Genomic DNA, 16,361 nt, shown 5'->3' with positions numbered 1-16,361 from the left:
TATTTCTGCTTGTTTTTTAAATAGTGTTGAATAAACGTGGTACAGAGTTTGGTTTTCTTGTAAAAACATCTATCCATAGCAATTTTAGACGAGGAGAACATCAACTAGAAGACAAGTTGTTGGGGGAAATCTTATACCAAACGACGTCTTCTTTACCTCGTACTTCAATCCATGGGATTAATACCATACGTGCAATTAGATCTTGTCTGGAATGATAGGTACGCCACCCCAAGTCCATAGAATTGCCACATTTCAAACATGACAAAAGCAATCTCTTAGACTTCAGTTGTGAAGCTTTCTTTTTGGGCTAAGATTTGTTAAGCTTATAAGCTGAGTTAACTTGAACAAGTTCACGGATGCCAGAGACAAACAGCCAGGACTTTTATTTCTTGATGAGATGAGATGATTACTTGCATGCAAGACTTATTGGATTGACAATTCTAGTCTTTTGATACCTACATTGCGGCTAAACGCAATATTCCTACCCCAGTGACGTGTACTGCTCCCCCCCCACAGGTAAATAAAAAGAAAAGACGCTTGGTTTTACCAGGCACCACTGAAAACCCCCTGTGCCCTTTTTCGGCCAATGAAATAAAACAGTCAAAGCAAAAAGCAAAAGGGAAAAGGCACGTTGAAAGGTACGGTCTTTGGACATCGGCTACCTCTAGCTCGGTTGTGGTTGGTGGATGAATGGTGACGGTGGTGAGAACAAAATCTCTTTGCCGATTGCAATGAGACTTTCAGTTGGGATTCTTCCTCTGTTCTCGACACAAACACGACACCTGGCTTTGGCTTTTCAGCCATATTCACTTTGAGCATCACTCCAGTAGGCAAAAGCGTGTGTCCACTCTGCATTTTTGGAAGCACAGGGGCCTGCTGCTGCTCCTCTGCTTGCTTTGCGGCTGCTAGCTGTATCTGCCTCTTATTCTTGCCACGCCAGCCATGGTCGTTAGCTAGTCATCAGCCAATACCTAGTATGTCTCTCTTCGGAATGCATCGTCAGAAACGGGACGGAGAATAGGAGGTGGCGCGGGTCGTGCAGGCACGGCTCTGACTTTTTCTCGGCCACCTCACCAGCGGGCAGCGGCGGCCGTCCGACTCCTTTCTCGGCAGCGAGCGCGGAAACGCGTCAGAGCGCACGTCAGCTACCGCGCTACGTCCGGTCCCGGTCCGCCGATGGAGAGCGTCAAAGTCAGCGGCAGCGGGCAGCAGGAGCAGCATGCGGGGGGATCGGAGTGGGAGAAGCCGACGCCGTCCACGCGTACCGGACACCCGAGGCGCGCGATCCGACGACACGAGTAGAGGGGACACGATCACACGACACGAACACAGATCTCGCGGACGCGGCGATGGCTCACTTGGTAAAATTTGCAAACCTATTTTTCATCGAAAGAATAGTATTTTTCTCTCACACCAAATCAGCGTAAACATAACGTAAGCTAAACTTTAGCGAAACGAGCACATGGACATGCATGACGGGGAGCTCGATCGTACTAGTGGAGTAGTGTGGTTATGGTCTACTACTATGTAAAATGTTGGGTATGAGAGATAGAACCACGGAGCAACATAACTAACAGATCAACGGGAACGGGCCCAGCGTTGCCATCAGGCGCGAGCTGTATCTAAAACGTTTGTGCTCGCACATCATCTCCTCCGAATAAAAGTCCAAGCCAACCAACTGACGTGAGTGAGCTATCTAAAACGTCATCCGTACCGATAGTGACACGGACCGTTGGTGACAACTGGTGACAAATCGCGCCTGGCAGGCAGTGGCCCTGTTTGTTCGTCGAACAGTATTTTTTCTTCCAACAAATCAGCGAACACTAATTTCAACCATAGCTTTTTAGCAAAAGCGAACAGAGTCAGTGTCTGCGCGGCTGATCGAGCCAAGATTTATAAGCATCTATATACTCTCTCCGATCCAAATCCTACTTGGTAAAAAAAGTTCGGGTCAGAAAAGTACAAAATAGTTCATATAGGCTAATAAATTAAAGGATATTTATTCAAGCCTGGTAAGGTATTCATAAGCAAGCGAAAACACACATGACATTAGTTTCAACAAAATTATGATTTCGTTGGCGGTTGCTAATGGAAGTACTGTACAAGCGTAAATTCGAGAATTTGTACACACATCATGTTTTTGGTGCTTCTCTGTTCCGACAAGCATAATAGAAAGCTCAACAATTAATACATCTCATTTTTTCTAAACATTTCAAGTAAGGAAGAATTTAAGTTTGAGAATCATTCTGAGCTTGTTAAATCAATATGATCAAAACTGAGAAAGCTTAACCATCTTGCATTCTCCTCGTCTGCTCAGTCACACCAAACATCGAGTCGTCCAACAATCACGGGATGAGACAGATCTAGGGCTAGGTATTTAGTGTTCTTTTTTGTGCGTGTGAGTTGGGGGGGAGGGGTGTTTGGACGTCTGTAATTAAAAAAACAGAGTGTCTTACATGCAAAAGTAAAAAAAAAAAAACTTGGGTATTTCACCTCCGCTTGTACCCTTGGTCAGCGTACGTCAGCTTTACGTACCATCAACGAGTAATCATACAAAATCAGACATAGTGACATAGAGGAGTAGCACATGGGACACCGTAATTTATTATACTGGTTCATGTGAAGTGCCCTGAGCACTCGGTTAAAAAGTCTGCATTGTTTGTGCACTGAGCACTCGGTTAGATGTCAACTCGGGGGATGTGATGTGAGAGTGGAAGTTGTATGCGTAGTGTGTTCCAATGGCTCCACGCGAGTGCTCCCCACCCTGCCTTGGTTACATGCAGTCAGTTTGATGATAGTCAACAATACTATTTTGCTCTACTTTGGCAGACTTAGGCCTCGTTCGTTTGTGCAAGGTTGAAAGCAGGCCTGTTTCTATTTCTGGGCCGGATCGAGTGAATCCAGGTGGTTCATTGAAACCTGGTCACCAATGGATCCGGCCCAGGAATCAATACTCTATAACATGAGGCCCGTTCGTTTCAGCTAGGAATAAAAACTTTAACGACTTAACGTAAACACTTGTTTGACAGCAAATCAAGGTCACTTGTTTGACAGCAACTTACAGTATACATTAGCAACTTGTTTGATAGCAACTTGACGGTAAACATTTATCTACATGTATGAAAAGCAAGGGACTGAAATGAGAGGAGAAGTAGCAGACAAGTAGCAAACAAAAATAGAGTCTTGATCAATAAGCATTTCCAGTCTTGATCAAGACAAAATAGAGTTGAACAGGCGGAAGCATAAATCTCTCATAGAAGTTACAAGAACTCTAGGTTATCTAGTGATGTTGATAAATATATGAAGACCTTAGACCTCCTGCATACTCAAGCCTCTCAATCCTGGTAGACAAAAAGTTCAACATCAGTTCTAGTGGCATGACAATAGTATTTGGATTCATAATCAGGAATAGTGACAAATTAGATTAGCCCTAGCTCCTAACTAAAATTCTAATGGAGAACTGCAATTCCAAAAAAATATAATCCATTAGCCCTAGCTCCTAACCAAAATAGGAATAGTCCTGCTGATCATAGTATAAATAATACTATGAGATCTCGCAATAAATTCTAAAATATAGAACAGAAAATTCTTTTATAGGTAAAATACAATAGTACATGTATAAGCCAAGAGTTAATTAAATTATATGCACTGCAAGTATAATAAGCAAGTGATGAGTACTGCTAAAATTAAATTAGTAACCACTGCAGATGCCATTTGAAAATCAGAGTGCACATGCATTAAATCAGAGTGGGTATTTGAAAAGGAGACTACCATCTTCATGAATTAGCACAAGTGCACAGGCATGAAGCTAGGTACTGTTGTTGCTGCCACACCATCAGAGTGGCACCAACACATGAAAATATTTTTACAAGTAGAGATAAGTTCCACCAAATAAAGATGCACCATTGGTGTGACTAGGATCTTCATGAATTAGCACAAGTGCACATGGCATCTATTATACATTGTGGCAATAATTTGCTTTTATAAGAATAAAGAATGGGGACTATATGGCAATAAGTTTTCTGATGGACATATGATGGTAAAACACATCAGAGGCCAGTTCTACAATGCAGACGTTTATAAAATGGACAAGACATGAGTAAGCATCTACTGTAGGTCCAGATAATTAAATCACTAGGTATTCATGGTGCTGATTTGGTTCTATCGGGTTTATAAACCCGGGGTCCCTCAGGGACCGGCTTCCATGCCAAGGCTCGACCCGAGAGTCTAAAAACAACAGGGCAAAAGGACGGTCCAGCAACCGACCGAAAGACCAGGCCCAAGAAGAGCAACGGCCGCTCGTCAGCTACTTCAGCCCACCTATCCGACCGGAGCGCTCGATTCGGGCTCCAGCCGCTTTCGGATGGCCTCTCTGATCGGAAGGCCTGCCCCGAGCCCTACTTCCGACTCCGACCCTGACCCCGCGTCTCTCCGACCGGGGTACGTAAAAACCCTGCTCGCCGCTCTTCTCCGATCGGCGCAACCTAAGCCGACTGGGGCCATCCGACTGGGGACGCCCGCTCGGAAGGGACCAGGGACGAACGGAGAAAGCAGCACGCGAGTCAAACCACGGTACAGGGACCATACCTTGTACACCTGTGGGAATAGTGTTCCACAACCACCCTGACACAAATAGTATTGTAGGCGCCAATATTTATCCCTATAGTATTGTAGGCGTTGCTGGACTCCCGTATGGCAAAAAGCCCCTCACATGCCACTGGGCATCAAAAGTGTTGTAGGCGTCGGGATTCACCATACCCGGTAAACGTGGTGAGACTCCTCAACAGTATTTTGCAAGTGCCGACGTCAACCCTTCCTGAAGAAGACAACGCAACCTTCCACGTGCACCTGACATTCTACAATGACATCAACAGTATTGTGGGCGCCTACTATTATCCAATCCTCATCGGCGTGGGTAACAAGGCTTAACAACATCCATACCCTCTCCCTCTCACCTATAAAGCCATCCTCTTCATCCATAAAAGGGGATGCATTCTCTCCAACAAAAGAGACCGAATCATCCAAGCTCAGTTCCTTTGGATTCATTAGTCCAATAGCTCACAACCACAGAACCGCCAAGTTCAGACCTTAAGCACACGCTTGAACATTTAGGTCATAGCGGAGTCCCCGTCGCTCTCGGCCCTTCCAACCGGAGCCAACCAGGCCTCTTGTACACCCCATCTTTCCCCTTCTCGTTTGTAACCCCACAGCAAACTTCGAGCATCTGGGCTCAGGAATAAAGTCACCGACCAACCCCGACTGGACGTAGGGCATATTGCCTGAACTAGTATAAATCCTGTGTCAATGAGTGCTAGGCCATCCCCGATCACAACGTACAGTAAAACTACAAATATTCACTAGTTGGTCACTTTCTGTACCGACAGTTGGCGTTGTCCGTGGGGAAGACGCTGTACATTCAATACTTTTTTGGTCATCGGATGACCTATACTTCCGCCACCCCCGTCGTGGCGGGCTCGGGCGATACGATTTGCTTCGACTCGTTGGAGTTTCCCGCACTCTCGCCCACCGGGATGTGGGTTCCACCTATTTTCGAGCCATTCCAGGCCTTCCTCTTTGGAAGCCTAGAATTCGTCGCCAACTGGCTTGGCATACTCCACCTCCGCGAGGAGACTCACGACCCAGCACCCGTCGGAGAGACGTCCTCCATCGACTCCGGGACACGTGACTTCAATGGCGCGGCATCTGCACTTCATTCCAAGCAAACTCTGTGCTCAAACCCCACTATGAGTAATATACATGTTGTTATTCACTTACTACGTTCTATCCTCCGCCAAATACCCAGAGGGTTGCCGTTGTCCCCATCGCCGCCATTGTACGACCGGTTCCCCTATGGCCTCGTGTCTCCTGCGGACGCATGCGCCCGGGGGCTCCAAAAAATTATGGCGCCGCTCCCTCTCACGTCTGAATTTATGGGGATGGCAAGCTATGCTCCCACCTGTTTCCTCGACATCATGGATGACGACGCTGGGAGTGATGGCTCCAGCATCGGCGACGTGGCACCTAGCCACCGTCCGTCCCGCGAGTGTGCTATGGCGGACGCTCCGGAGCAGCCGCCAGGGGTAACGGAGTCCTCACGGACTCATGCCCCTCTGAGCCCTCATGCGGAGATCCCTAAGCTCACACGTGAGCACGGGGAGGATCTACGATGATAGTGGCCGCATCAGCCACCGACTGTACCAGCGCGCTCGGCGCACCACACTATGCCCCGTGAGCATAGACCAGCGAACGGCGCTCGGGGTCATGCCCGTCAGGCCTAGCGCAACACCCCGGTTAGGGGGACCGATCCCCCGTAGTTTGCTCGAGCCAGTCAGAACATTGCCGCCATGGCAATGCTTCTGCGTGACCTGTCTGAGTCGAACGACCCTTGCGAATGGGTGATCCACCGAAACCTCTGGGCACTGCTGGAGACCGCCGCCGTTCAACAAGTGGAGTGCTCCGTATCATGATGCCAATTCGTGACCTCACTCCCCATCTAGGGAATAGGGACACAACAGATGGGACACTACACCCTATCACTGCAACAACCATAGAGTGCGGCATAGGAAGCCATAATGGCACCTCACCTCAACTTGACGACTGCTCTGTGCCAACCGCCTGTCTACGCGTGGGTCGGGCCGAACCGAGACACGCGCAGCGTTGACCAGAGTCCCAGCCCTGACAGCCTAGGACCACGGACCTTTGTCCAACACCACCAGCAAGCGTCGTTCCCACCGTGGTTCAACGGAGGCCACGGCAAAGGTAAGGCCAAGCTCCATGATCAAGACGAGGGCCCCTCTATGCATAGGGGAAAAAGAACAGAAAGGATCGCCGCCGACCAGCCAACTCCACGTCGGTTGCCATGGCCGATCACGTGAGCACGCAGCCCCAGCAAGACCCTCTAGGCCACTTTCACGAGCTCATGAAGAGCCCGTGCACCAACCATGACTATCCTGTCAATCATCTCTATAAGGACTGCCAGCTTCTCAAGCGCCTACTGAGATAGACTGGCATGCCAAAGAAAGAAAAAGGCGAGGAGGCAGCAACCGAAGAAGGGGGCACAGCGGGCAAGGATCCAGACGACTTAAGGATGAAGTGATCTGACTGGATGCCTACCGACTGAAGGACAACAATGACAATGCTCTCTCCGAGCACCTTGGAACACCTATGTCGTTTTTTCTTTTCCTAAGTTTCAGTCTTACCTTTGTTTACCTAGCGAACGCTCCTATAAAAGCACCCTGACCCGAACACTTTTCGGCTCGGGGCGCTCGGGGGCTCCACTAGGGGGCTCTACTACCCCTCTATTTTGTTTTTACTTTAAGTACTCTTTTACTTTCATATGGAGAAACTCCTTCCTACCCGAATAAAAGGGCAGTTCGTTCCTTTGATTTACCTTACGTAGCTTTTCTTTAAAACATTCCGACTGATCGCACCCCGCCTTTTCCTACGGTTATGAGCGACCGAGCCTCGCGGGCCATGCCCTGGGCTCACAAGGTTGCAGCCTACGGGACAAATGGGTAGGTACGAGAAAGAAAGAAATAAAAAACAAAATTATGCTAAGGAAAAGCTAAGGAACGAAAGGGAACAAGCTTCCCTGAATGGAGCAACTCCATCACAAAAACAAAAACCGATTGCAGTCACTAAAACACACACAAACATTTTACACAGGGGCTCCCCCATGAACTTAAAACTTTTTACGTTTACTAACTACTTATATTCTGCAAGCTATTAAACTGGCCCAGCGACATCTACTGACGGCGCGACCGATGAAGACACGGGCTGCTCACTCCCCGGCGGCACGATGTTCGGCTCAATCAGAGATAAGGTGATGTCCCCCCGAACTAGGCTCCATGCTATCTGCAGGCTCGGAAGCATCCTCCCCACGCATGCTTCGGGCCATGTCTTCATGGCGAATGTCCAATACCCACTCGGCGAAGACTTGCTCCGACACCGATCGCGCGTGCGGCAGCAAGCTCTCCCCGATCGACTAGATGTCCTCCATGCTTAGGCCTTTAGCATACCTACTGTAGATAGTGGCGAAGTCTAGATTCGGGTGGTGCGTTGCCACCAAGGTCAGCACCCCCGACGCCCCATAAAACAGCCCGCTCCTGACAAGGTCCTTGACCACGTCCGGGACCTCCTCTAGCTTGACAGCAGGCGTGCTAGTGCTTGGCACTGACCCGAAGACTTCCGAGACGATGAGCTGGGCAATGTTGTGGATCTGGTCAAGGCCCCCCTTAAGAGCACGTCGCTCTTCATGGGACTTGGCCAGCTCCTCCGCATTCTGGCTGAGGGTCGCCTTGGTCGTCTCCAGGTCCTGCTTCAGTGTCTTCACCTTTCCATCTAGCTCTGAAGGAGGGGCGACAAGCTCAAGAACAGGCTAAAGAAAGAAACAAACACAACAAAAAACAAGAAAGGGTATGTACCAGCGTGAGAGTTCTCAAGGACGGAGAATTCCTCCGCCTGTTGAGTCGCCTGCGCACACAGCCGAGCGTTCGCCTCCTTCGTCCCCATCACCCGGCCTCGGAGCATGAGCACCTTCTAGTCTGCCTCCGACCAAGCCCTCCGCTCTGCCTCCAGGGCCTTCCTTGTCGACTCTAGGGCGATCCGCTCCGACGCCAAAGCACTCCGCTCTGGCTCAAGGGCGGCCAAGGCCTCTTGAAGCACCGCCTTAGTGCTCGCCAGGGATGCCTACAACCCCACCTTAGTCTCCGCCTGGCGGGCTTTCATCGCCTCAAGCCCTTGCTCGGCGGCAGTCGTCCGCTCTGCTACACGCCGCCCCTCTGCCTGCACCGTGGCCACCTCAGGCGCCTGATCTTGGGACTCACAGTGAGCGGACTCTACCCGATGCTCGAGCTCAGCCATCCAGGCGTATTCCGACCGGAGGAAGTAAGACTTACAGGATGACATCTTCCTTATATCCTACGAAAAACAAGCATGCTAAAAACAATCGATGAAAGATTCAAAGGGCAAGGACAAGTACCAGAAACTCACCTCCACGGCGAGCTACAGGTCGCCCTCAACCAACTGCCATGCGAACTGAGCCTGCTTCCGGGCGCTTTCAAGCTTCACGAACAGCTTGGTGAGCTCAGACACCGTGGCATGCCCTTGCCCCCCCCCCCAAAAATGTCCCAGAGCTAACGCTCCTGGGAATCCCGAAGGATGAACCGTGCCTTCGATGGGTCCTCAGGGCAGGGCCACTCTAGGTCACCCTTCGGTGAACCACCGGAGGGCCCAGCCTCCAACTGGACCACCGCCAGCTCCCACGGGGACACTAGTGGCTCCGCCGCGACATCCGCCTCGTCGTCAGATGGGATGTTCACCACCTCATTCGCATGGAACGCCGCCAGGCATCCCAACTCCGTCCCGGTCGCACTTCCCTTTGGCGCCTTCAGCTTCGATGGCAAGGATAAGTCGTGCGGCCCTCCACCCGGTGAGATAGGGAGCTCGCCCTCCCTCATCTCTTCCACCGCGACCGGTGGAGGAGGGGCCGCGAGAGTTACCTCCGACACAACCCCCACCATCGACACTGGGATCGCCGCCAACATTGATGCCACCACTGCCGCCTTGTCAATAGCCGACCCGAGGGGCACCACCCCTGGGAGGGAAGGCTTTGCCGCCGCCACCCTACTGCCCCCTTCGCTCGCCATGACATGTTGTAGGGTGGGCCTCCAAATCCCCTGCGTGGGGGTTGGAGCGATGCTCAACCCCGGCATTCCCCGACCGCTAACAGAAAGTGCAGGTAAGTCACCCTCCGAAAAAGCTCAACCAACGGAATATCAAAAAACAATAGAAAGAAAAACATACTGGGAGGTGAGCGGCATGACTCTGAAAGCAGAGCTCGATGTCGACGGGCCTGCAGCACGAGGACTGCTCCCAGGTTGCGACTCGTGCCCCCTCGCTTCAGACGGGGGTGAAGTCGTCCTGACCGGCTCCTGACTGGTCTGTGAGTCACTACAACCTCCGGCTCAGAACTTCCTGACCGGAGCAGCGGGCGGAGCATCCTTTGACCGCAAGTCACGCGTTGTCTGGGCACTAGTGTGCTCCTCAGATCGCCTGGACTGCTCGACCAAACCCACGGTAGGTAGGGCCTCTCCGGCTGTGAGCTAGGCGTTGGCACCGGTCCCATCGGCGTACAAATGCCAGTCCGCTCCTCGGACCGCCTGGCTCGCTCAGCCAAGTTCGCCATAGGTGACGGTGGAACCGGCGATGCCACCGAGGGGCGCGGTGACCGCGTCCACTTCATCGCCCATTCGTCGACGACGTCTGCACTTGCTGTGCACTTCCTTGACATAGAAACCTCCGCGTGCCACACGGCCTCCTGCTCCTCACCAGCGAACATCGTTGCAGGGTCGCGACGCTCCACCGAGGTCATAGCGACCCCCTGGCTCTCCTCGTCATCGGAGAAGACCATGTCATCCAAATCCATAGGATCATCCGACGCGAGTTCCGACTTGACGTCGCTCCTATGTTCCCCGGCCCTCACAAGCCGAGCGACCTCCTTCTTCTCTTCCTTCCACTGAACCTCCCTGGTTCTTTTCTTCTTCCGGGCATCTACCGCCTCCTTTTGGGTGACCTACCAGGCCCTACCCTCTGGTGCCTTAGGAAGGTGCGGTCAGGACTTATACCTTTCAAGCCCCTATGGAACGGATGGCCCGGGATCAAGAAACAACAAAAGTAGAGGAAGAAACACGAACAAAATAAGGGATCATACCAGGTTGGACATGACCGAGGCATTGAACGATATGGGTTTCCCCACAACCGTATCCTTGGACCTCAACTACAGCACCCGGCTAAGGTGACTCCAGACCTCATCGCCTGGCAAGTCCTCCGACGACGCACGGTCCGGGTCCGACCGGCCACCGTACATCCACATCGGCCGCGTCCTCTCCACCAACGACGCAACCCGGCGGCAAAAGAGGGTGTGGAACACCTGCACCCCATCAAAGCCGAGCCTTATGAGCTTCCATAGCTCCTCCTTGATGACCTCCACCTTGTGCCTCTCCGTGCGGGCGCAACCCCACGACCAACTTTTTTGCTTCACTGGCCTCCCACCGGTGAACGTCGGAAACAGCGCCTCCACCGGATTCCGGATGTAAAACCACTCCCCATGCCATCCCCGGTTGGAGTCACATGGGGTGTACACAGGATACAAACCTCCTGTGCTTGGCTTCCTCTGTAGGGCGAACCCCCCCACCGGTGCGGTCTCGGCCGAATTCCCCACCATCATAGCTCTCCTAGAGAAGAAAAGCCAAAAGAGATCCATGTGTGGCTCCATCCCGAGGAAAGCCTCACAGACAGTGATGAAACCGGTGATGTGCAGCACCCCCATCAGATTGAGGTGTTGCAGCTCCAGACCCCACTCATTGAGGAGCCCACGCAGGAACCAGTGCGCGGGGTATCCTAATCCGCGCTCATGAAAGGTAAGGAAAGAAACCACCTCGTCGGGATGAGGTTGCAGGAACTCCTCCCTCCCGAGGACCCTCCAATGCGCCACCTCCTGTGGTGGCAGAAACCCCTTCATGACAAAAACCTCCAGCACCGACTTCCTCATGGTGGACGACCTCCAGTCCAACATTTCCGAACGCTCATGGCAAAAAGGAAGAGAGAGAAGGCGGCAGCAGATGAAGAACAGGCAAAAGAACAGAACGAAAACCCTCTCCCCTCTCCTACTTAAGGAAAAGGGAACAATGATTAGGGAAGGACGCGCTGATCGGGGAAGCTAGAACGACGGAGCGAGAGTTTCTCTCTTTTCCATTTAATGTAGATAAGACGTGCCCTGACCGATGAGACATGCTCTGCGTGATGGAATGGCTCCTGATCAGAAGGGACATGGCCTAGCCATGGCCCATCACTACCGCATGATCAACCACTACCACACGATGGGCACAGGAACCAAAGTGCCACCGCACACGGGTGGCTCCCTGTTTCCCTAGGACAGACCTGTGGAGACCAAAAACAAAATCTCCACCAGAAGACCAACCGGCCCCCTGAGTCAATCAAATCGTTGAGTATCCACCCCGAGACACAGGTAGGAAGCGAAGGGGCACCCCATGTAGGCCATGCCAACTCCGTCATGAACGACGAGCACGGGTCCCGATCGGACATTTCCAACTGAAGCTCTTCGAACCCCGTCACTTAGGTCATCAAGATGAGCATGTGTTCATTAATACAAAAACTATTCACACAAGGACTCACCCATGATTGACGAGCGTAGGTCCCGGTTGGACATTTCCGACTGAAGCTCTTCGAACCCTGTCACTTAAGCCATCAAGGTGAGCACTACCAACCACCTCTTTTTCCTTACAATCATTTCATACATCCATACGCGCATTCATTCCATACGCCCGCACCTCCTGGATGATTTGGGCCCTGAACCGCCCGGGGGCTCAGGAACTAAGCATCGCACGTGCAGCAAAATGCACCAGAACGCTCCATGTTGTGTCACAAAGCGGCGGTTGCCTCATTCGACATAAGCAAACAACAGAGCTAGGGGAGAAAACTATAGATGAGCACGATGCGGCCCTCGCCCAGTCTGGCAAATTAGGTCATCTCAACCTTCTCGTTTGATCCTAAACCTCTCACCAAGCCCATAAAATCTCCATCAAGGGGAGGTCGTTAGGCCACCTAGGTCAGTCTCTGGAACGACCTAGGCATCTGCCGAGTTATAGGTAAAGGAGTAGTGGAATGTCACAAGAGGGCTTTACCGACCCCATCACGAATGATAGACCCAAATTCCGCTCAATCACACCCGTTAGCAAACTCACCGAGCTAGTCTTCAAGCCTGAGCGATTGGGACAAACGACGAAACTCAGCCCCTCTAGTTGTAAGAAACCAGATGGGGTAACACACACAACTCACATCGACCCCCACAAAGGCCCGATAGGGCTCAGGGACTCAAGCCAAAAAATCCAGGGACCGCGACCTTGAACTCGCATCGATAGGATCTACGACATCTGGCTACGGCTTGGGACCATGACTTTAAACTCGCGTAACGGCTTCACTTCCGACTACGCTCCAAAAACCCTAGGACCATGACCCTAAACTCACGTCGACAGGATCTACGACATCCGGCTATGGCTTGGGACCATGACTCTGAACTCATGTAATGACTTCACTTTCGACTGCACTCGAAAAATCTAGGGACCGTGACTCTAAACTCGCGTGAAAACTAACTGAACTAACTACCTCGGCTGCCCAGGATGCGATGAGGCCAGGGATCCATGACTTCGACCCACCCGGTCCTACGGCACGCACCGACGCCAGGACCCACGGGCTCGGCCTCGTCCTACCCCTAAGACTAACCATTTCAAAACCACGGTGCGCACCGACGCCAGGGTTTGTCCCAAACTAACTCCCTCACCCGATCCCATGGCACGCATCGACGCCAGGATCAGTGAGCTCTCTCACGACTAAACTAACTCCCTCACCCGATCCCACGGCGCGCATCGACACTAGGATCAGTGAGCTCTCTCACGTCCAAACTAACTCCCTCACCTGATCCCACGGCACGCATCGACGCCAGGATCAGTGAGCTCTCTCGCATCTGAACTAACTTCCTCGCCCAATCCACGACGCGTATCGACGCTGGGATCAGTAAGTTCTGTCTCAAATCCAATCTTCGCGCCTAAAAATGCCTCGGCTGCACAACGACGCCTTGGTTGACAAAATTTTATCTTAGACTAAAAACACGCACACACGCCCACTAAAACAACACCCCTAGATGGTTTTGCCTGAACCACCCGGGGGCTCGGGGGCTACACCCGTGGGTGCGCGCAAGCGCACCCGTCGACAAAACAGAAAACTTCCCCTGATGACACAGAACACCCTAGATGGTTGCGCCCGAACCACCTGGGGGCTCGAGGGCTACACCCACGGGTGCGCTCACACGCACCCGTCGGCAAGACAAAAATCCCCCGGACGATTCTACCTGAATCGCCCAGGGGCTCGGGGGCTCCTGTTGGGTTCATAAACCCGGGTCTCTCAGGGACTGACTTCCATGCCAAGGCTCGACCCGAGAGTCTAAAAACAATAGGGCAAAGGGACGTTGCAGCAACCGACCGAAAGGCTAGGCCCAAGAAGAGCAACGCCCACTTGTCAGCTACTTCGGCCCACCTATCCGACCGAAGTGCTCGATTCGGGCTCCAGCCGCTTTCGAACGGCCTCTCCGATCAGAAGGCCTGCCCCGAGCCCTACTTCCGACTTCGACCCCACATCTCTCCGACCAGGGTACGTAAGAACCCTGCTCGCCGCTCTTCTCCGACCGGCGCAACCTAAGCCGACTGGGGCCATTCGACCGGGGACGCCCGCTCGGAAGGGACCAGGGACGAACAGAGAAAGCATCACGCGAGTCAAACCATGGTGCAGGGACCATACCCTATACACCTGTGGGAACAGTGTTCCACAACCACCCTGACACAAACAGTATTGTAGGCTCCGACATTTATCCCTACAATATTATAGGCGCTGCTAGACTCTCGTATGGTAAAAAGCCCCTCACATGCCCTTGGGCATCAATAGTGTTGTAGGCGCCTAGATTCACCATACCCGGTAAACATGGTGAGACTCCTCAGCAATATTTTATAGGTACCGACGTGCACCTGATATTCTACAGTGACATCAACAGTGTTGTGGGCGCCTACCATTATCCAATCCTCATCGGTGTGGGCAACAAGGCTTAACAACATCCATACCTGTGGGGGTATGGCCCCCAAGACATGGGCCGCACCATCAGAGGTGGCCCAACCCACAAGATCAAGGCATGCACGGTGCTGCTCGGCGTGCACCGCAAGACATTGTATAGTACCAAATATGATACTTTTCTTGTAACCCTACCTCCTCTAGAGTATATAAGGAGAGGTAGGGGTCCCCTAGCTGATAGGATACATACATCTAGATCAAGCTACTTGGTCATCTAGATCAATACAATACACCAAAGACACATGACATAGGGTATTACATCGATCAGACGACCTAAACCTGTCTAAATCACTATCTCTGCGCCTTATGTCACCATCCGGTTCCTGATTACGTGCACCCCCACCGACAAATCTACCATCGTGGGATACCCCTCGGTGGACTGCCGAGCATATTCTGTCGACAGTTGGCGCGCTAGGTAGGGGTGTGCGCTTGATCCATGGTGAGCTAGATGGACCTCAAATCAACAACGCGTTCTCGTCGTCAATCCCATGGAGATCCATGCCGGTCCACGACGACGATTCATCACTGCTACACCAGCCCCTGTGACAGCAGATCCGATCTTGGAACCACCTCCGAGGTCGCCTTCACCAACAACTCACCGCCCGCCAGGTGTTCACCATCAACGCCGACTAGATAACGCCATACGCCGCCGACCAGACGCTCTGTCTAAAGCTAAGTCATGCTTTAATATTCTTCTAAATATTTTCCAATTTCCGTATATCGCCATTGAAAGGATCTAGGATGTCGCCTAGAGGGGGGGGGGTGAATAGGCGTTTCTGAAAAATCAACACCTTTAAAAGCGGAAACGATTAGTAATAGGAGTTTCCAAAATGGAAACTCCAAATCAAAGTAATACAACCCCTCACAAGTTAGCCACAAAGTATATAAAAGATACTAGATAAACCTAGGGAGCCAAACAACGGCAACCAAAGAGTTGAATCAAAATGCACTAGTCAGTTAATGTCGGAAGTCCCGACAGTTTGGGTCAGAACTTCCGACGTGTCAGAAGTCCCGACGTTTGGGTCAGAACTTCCGACGTGTCAGAAGTCCCGACAGTTTGGGTCAGAACTTCCAACGCAAACTGTCAGCACTTCCGACCCCTACGGGAAATGAACTACAAGTGCTAAAATGAACTTTTTGATGCCGATGACTTACAAACCCACTTCCTAGTGGTAAGGTAAGGTGTTGGGTCACTCTCTTGACGTTGATAAGCCACCACTCCGTGGATCAAGGCCCAAACCCTAAGGAATAGCTAGAGAGAAGGAGACAACCAAATACAAGTAATTTCGAGCAAATCACAACAACAACAAGCACGCGGGAGACAAGAATTTATCCCGAGGTTCGGCAGCCCCACAAAGGAGCTCCTACGTCCTCGTTGTTGAGGTGACCACTTAGGTCGGAGTCTCTTCCACCTCCTTGCCTCACTCAAGGGTACCACAAAGGTCACTTGAGTTTCTTCACTAGAAAACAAGGGTAATACAAACTTCCCAAGGCTCTTCCACAAGATGGAAGCTCTTGGGCGACGCCTCGCCGGCTAGGGGAAAATCCCCAAGAGTAACAAATGCAAATCAAACCGGCTTGACGAAGAAATCAAGTGCTCAAGCTTGCTCAAAGTGTTTTTCTCACTCAATCCACTCTCCAATCACTCAAACCCTTTAGGAATT

The sequence above is a fragment of the Miscanthus floridulus genome, chromosome 5 (assembly GCF_019320115.1).
Source record: "Miscanthus floridulus cultivar M001 chromosome 5, ASM1932011v1, whole genome shotgun sequence".
In the NCBI taxonomy this organism is placed as follows: domain Eukaryota; kingdom Viridiplantae; phylum Streptophyta; class Magnoliopsida; order Poales; family Poaceae; genus Miscanthus; species Miscanthus floridulus.
Note: the sequence above shows the minus strand (reverse complement) of the source record.